The sequence below is a fragment of the Petaurus breviceps genome, unplaced genomic scaffold (assembly GCF_028583685.1).
Source record: "Petaurus breviceps papuanus isolate PSGF00001 unplaced genomic scaffold, PetGlider_PUasm1.0 90434, whole genome shotgun sequence".
In the NCBI taxonomy this organism is placed as follows: domain Eukaryota; kingdom Metazoa; phylum Chordata; class Mammalia; order Diprotodontia; family Petauridae; genus Petaurus; species Petaurus breviceps.
This window is the reverse complement of record NW_027187251.1, coordinates 1,113,945-1,120,141: the sequence shown is the minus strand read 5'-3', so window position 1 is coordinate 1,120,141 and position 6,197 is coordinate 1,113,945.

Sequence of the window (6,197 nt, the reverse complement as noted above, 5' to 3'; positions counted from 1 at the left end):
TTTCTTTCTTTCTTTCTTTCTTTCTTTCTTTCTTTCTTTCTTTCCTTTTTGAAGGGCAATTGGGGTTAAAGGACTTGCCCAAGGTAACACGGCTAGTAAGTGTTAAGTATCTGAGGCCGGATTTGAATTCAGGTCCTCTTGACTCCAGGGCCAGTGTTCTATCCACTGTGCCACAGAAAGATTTATTTCTGAATTCAAATTCAGATCAGATTCAGCATGCTGTCCACTGTGCCAAGCAGTTGCCTCTAAAGGGCTTACCTCACAGGTTTGGTTTACAAGAAAGCACTTTGTAAATTGCTAACAGTCAATTATTATTCCAAAAAAATTCTATTTCATAGTTTTAGCCCCCTGTGATCTTACCTTCTCTTAGGGGAAACAAGACTAACATCAATGAAACACACACATACACACACACACACACGCATTGTATAGTATAGACTATGAATATCATAGTACATTAGGAAGAGAGGAGAATAGCATTTACTTGTAATTATCCAGGAGGGCTTCTTGGAAGAGGTGAGATTTGAATAAGCAGGATTTTGATAGGCAGAAAGGAAGAAGAAAGTTCTCTAAGCCAAAGTCATGAGTTTAACATCACACAGAGAAAATATGCCTGTTTGTCATTTTTAAGGAGCTGGATCATGTGAGAATGCCAGCATGATCCATTCCCACTACTATGGAAACAACTCAAAACATATAACTCACCGATGGCAGGTTATCAAGAGTATCTGCTATAGAGGTGCAGCTAGGTGGGACAGTGGAGAGAGTGCCTGGCCCAGAGTCAGGAAGACTTATCATCTTCCTGAGTTCAAATCCAGCCTTAGACACTTATTAGCTGTGTGACCCTGGACAAGTCACTTAACTGTTTGCCTCAGTTTCCTCATCTATAAAATTAGTTGAAGAAGGAATTGCAAACATTCCAAGTATCTTTGCCAAGAAAACCCCAAAAGGGGTCACCAAGAGTTGGACATGACTAAAGAGCAAATCTGCTATATAAACAAAGTTCATATAAAGGACAGATTCCTCTGAGCAATATCTGCCATATTATAAAAAATTTTACTTGAAAATTTAATGACAATCAAAACAATTAATAAAATATTCAAAATAGAGGGTATTACACAAGATTGAGCATTTAGCAAGGTAGAACCTAATAAACTAACCTAAGGCAAAGTTCTGTGTTCCTTTCTATGTCTGTTTCAAGCTTTGCTTTCTCTAGAAGTCTTTCCTTTCTAAAAATATATATATATTATATATATCTATATGTATACATATATATATAAACTATAATTAATATATATTCAATTCTATTTCTTCTTGCTTCTCTGTATCACCTTCTAGATCTTTCCATGTGTCCTTACATGTTTCATATTTATTATTTTCATAGCACACTAGTATTCCATTACATCAACACAGCATAATTTATCTAAGTATTATCCAATTCGGGGCTTAAAGATTGATTCCAATTTTTTCCCGTGAAAAATAAAGCAGTGATGAATATCTGTTCATTGATAGGTCCTTTTTAAAGATTGTATGTTTTTAGGATGTAGTCTTGAAAATGGAATCACTATGTCAAAAGATAAAGACCAGCACTGGGTCCTATCACTCTACAAAATGCCTACAGCAATCTACAGTCTTCCCAATGTTGTATTAGAGCTCCTGTTTTCCTATAGCCCTGCCAACAATATTTAATTCTATCATTTTTTGGTTATTTTTGCCTTTCCAGTGGGTGTAGGGTGATTAATAATAAGGTTGTCTTGATTGGCATTTCTCTGATTATTTAGCAAGTCTGAACATCTTTTCATGTGATTATTAATAGATTCTATTTCCTCTGATAATTGTTTGATCATATTCTTTAATAATTGCTCATTTGGGCAATATAGAGTATCCCAAAAGTCTTAGTGCTTTTAAGCTACTAAGGCTTAATAAATTACACATGCATGTGTTATATACATATATGATAGCACTTAAATATACTTAAATTCATATAACCACACTTAGTGCATTCACTCATTTTTCAATCACGTCCAACTCTTTGTGACCCTTTTTACTGGGATTTTCTTGGCAAAGATATTGGACTGCTTTGCCAATTTTGTTCTCCGGTTCATTTTACAGATGAGGAAATTGAGGCAAACAAGGTTAAGTGACTTGTCCAGGGTCACATAGATAGTAAGTATCTGAAGTTAGATTTGAACTCAGGTCTTCCTGACTCCAAGGCCCAGTGCTCTATTCATTGTGCCACCTACCTGCCCTTGCATAGTGCTACTTAAGCTTAATACTATACTAAGTCTTTTGGGGATACCCTGTAGTATTATTTATAGATATGTGACATTTCCTGATATATTCTTTGTCTCTGACATTTTTCTAGCATATTTCCAAAAAACATTTCCCTAATTTCTTTTTTTTAAGATATTACTTTTTGAAGATGGTGGAGTAGAAGCAGGACTTCCCTGCTGCTCAGGCTTCCACCTTCCCCAATCCATGTAAAAAGGGGACTCTGAACAAACTTTGGAGCTGCAGAACACACAAAATGACACAGAGAAGCTAACCTCCCACTGAGGACAGCCCGGCAGGCTGGCAGAAATTGGCCAGTGCAGTGCTCTGGGAGCCGAGCCCATCCCCTTTAGCCCCAGGGCGGGCCTGACCAGCCCCTGGCTGGAGGGACTCCAGATCAGCAGCAGCTGTGGCTGTTTCCAGATTTATCAACACATAGATGCGAAGGACAAAGTGAGAGGTCAGTGCAATCTGGACTTTGGGACCCAGTAAGTGGGAGTGAGTGGCTTTTGTCCCCAGGGCGAGAAGCTGCTGGCACAGCCAGCCAGTGCCAGGTGGCAGCTTCAGCTCCTGGCCTGCAGAGTGTAGGGGGGCCAAGCACCAGTCTGAGGGGTAATCGCTCTTGCTTTAACCTTCTTGGATCTGGATTGCAGTCTAGGGTGGAGGTCTTGGGGTATGTGTCCAGCTTGCCAGAGCATGTGGAGACCTTAGAGAGGGCACCCATCTAATATGTCTGGCATCTGAGAAAACCCCAGCATTTGGGACGAAAGCTCCCTGTCTGGTGGCAGAGTCCTACTGTGGCAAAAAGCCCAAAAGTCAAGTGACTGAGGGGCAAAATGACCAGGCAAAGGAAACAAAGCAGACAGAAGATTCCAACATTAGACTTCTATTTTGGGGACAAAAAAGGAGCAAAGCATGGAACAGGAGGAAGACAGTGAAGTCAGAACTCCTGCACCAAAAGCTTCAAAGGAAAATATGAGCTGGTTACAGGCCATAGAAGACCTTAAGAAGCAGATAAGAGAAGTGGAGGAAAAATTGGGAAGAGAAATGAGAACAATGCAAGAAAATTACAAAATGAGAGTCAACAGCCTGACTGAGGAAAATAACACCTTAAAAAATAGACTAACTCAAATGGCAAAAGAAGCTCAAAAAGGCAATGAGGAGAAGAATGCCTTAAAAAGCCAAATTTGCCAGCTGGAAAAAGAATCTCAAAAGCTCAATGAGGAGAATCATATTAGATTGGAGCAAATGGAAGCTAATGACTTTATGAGAAATCAAGATTCTGTTAAACAGATTCAAACAAATGAAAGAATAGAAGGCAATGTGAAATATCTCATGGGAAAAACCACTGACCTGGAAAAATAGATCCAGGAGAGATAATTTTAAAATTATTGGACTACCTGAAAGCCATGATCAAAGTAATAACCTAGAAATCATCCTCCAGGAAGTTCTCAAAGAAAACTGCCCTGATGTTTTAGAACCAGAGGGCAAAATAGAGGTTGAAAGAATCCACCGATCACCTCCTGAAAAAGATCCCAAAAAGAAAACTCCTAGGAATATTATAGCCAGGTTCTGGAATTCCCAGATTAAGGAGAGAATATTACAAGCAGCCAGGAAGAAACAATTTGAATATTGTGGAAACACAATCAGGATAACCCAGGATCTGGCAGCTTCTACACTGAGGGATCGAAGGGCTTGGAATAGGATATTCCAGAGGTCAAAGGATCTGGGATTAAAACCAAGAGTCACCTACCCAGCAAAACTGAGCATCATGTTTCAGGGGAGATATGGTCATTCAGTGGAATAGAGGACTTTCAAGCATTCTTGCTGAAAAAACCAGAGTTGAATAGAAAATTTGACATTCAGATACAAGAAGCAAGAGAAGCATGAGAAGGTAAACAGGGAAAAGAAATCATAAGGAACTTTTCAAAGTTGAACTATTACATTTCTACATAGAAAAACAATAATTGTAACTTATGAAACTTTTCTCAGTAGCTGAAGAGAATAGAAATATATATGTCTATATATGAGGGTATATGGGCATATGAATACATATGTGAATGTGTGTATATAATGTTTACAGATATACATAGATAGAGGGCACAGGAGCAATTTAACAGGAAGGGATGATACTTAAAAGGTGAAATTAAGAGGTGAGAGAGGAGTATAATGAGAGGAGATGGGGAGAGACAGAATGGGGTAAACTATTTCATATAGAAGAGGCAAGGGAAAACGGTTACAATGGAGGGGAAGAATAGGAAAGCAAAAGGGAATGTTCGGTCAACCTTATTCCCATTGAATTTGGCTTGAGGAGGGAATGAAATACACACTAAATAGGGTATCTGACCCTCTAGGAGAGTAGGGGGGGAAGGGGATGAGAGGGGGATGATGGAAGGGAGGGAGGCTGGGGGGGAGGGAAGTTGGAAGCACCCATTTTTGAAAAGGGACAGGATCAAAGCAGAGAATAGAACAAGTGGGAGGTGGTATAGGAGGGAGGGAAATATAGTCAGTCTTTTACAATATATCTACTATGTTATTGTTTTGCATTAGCTACACATGTACAACCTATACTGAACTGCTTATCTTCCCAGTAAGGATGGGTGGCAAGGGAGGAAGGGAATGAATCTGGAATTCAAAGTTTTAAAATCAAATATTCAAATATATATATATATACTATTATTAATACTATTTTACATGTAATTGTGAAATAAGATATACAGGCACTGGGGCATGGAGATCCACTGGAAAAGTCGAAAGGGGTATGGGAGAAAATATGGGAGAGAGCAGATTGGAGGAGGGGATATCCTGTGGGACTTCTATTTTGGGGCAGTGGGTAGATGAAAAATGGGGAGAAAATTTGTAACTCAAAATCTGGCAGAAATGAATGATGTAAATTAGAAGTTAATAAAGCATTTGAAAAAGAAAAAATTAAAAAAAGATATTACTTTTTGTTGTATAAAATTCTTTTATTTCTGTATGAACAAATCTATCAGTTTTGTCTCGATATTTCTTCTGCTTAATTACTGAAAAAAATACCCCTTCCATAGTTGAGGTAATTATATTTGTAGTCACGACTGGTCCTCACATGTAGCATGGAGTGGCATTGTGTGTCTCAAAGGAAATTAGAATGGACATTTCTAGCTTCTCCCTCCACCTTTCTCCAAGAGAGACTTTCATTCCTATCAGGAAGCTGAGTCCAGAGGCTGTCACTCTGCTCTCATCTGAGAGAGGGGGTCACTGGGCTAGAATTATATCTATCTACTTCCTTAAATATTGCTAGTCTAGGGAGTGTGATTTTCGGGTTCAAGGTCATTTCTGATCACTTTTCCTTATTGGGCAAGCAGGACCTCAAGTTTTATATCTATGGCTTGACCCTTTTCTCACCAAATGCCAGTTTCACAATGAATATACACAGCAAATAACGAAGAAGCCCATTTACCTAAATCATAGCAAAACAAAAATTAGAGAAGGTATTCATATGAAAAAATATTTGGACAATACAGAGCAAAGGAACTCTCCCATTAGGAGTGAGGCAACTCATCTCAACCAGTAGAGAGAGTCCCAGATCTCACCCAAGGGGAAATCCTTAGTCTCTAGTGTAGCAGACTAGAGAGAGGGACATGATGGAGACTGCCGGCTCCTCTCATGTCAGCTTCTTCCCAGAGTCTATTTTCCCTTTAGTAACCTGAAATGGGGTTGACATGATCCATCTTCTCTCTCAAACCTGGAAGTTAGAAGTGCCCAAAATTCAAAAAGACTCAGTGATTCACAAGAGAACTGGAAAAAGATTAAAGAGATATGAACTCTCCCACTCTTATCAATTCCACCCTGCCCCTCATACATGCCTGAGCACTGATCTCCATCAATAGTGAAAAGAGTCCCATACTAATGGGCTCTGAGTCTGGGCTTGCATATTATTCCATTTT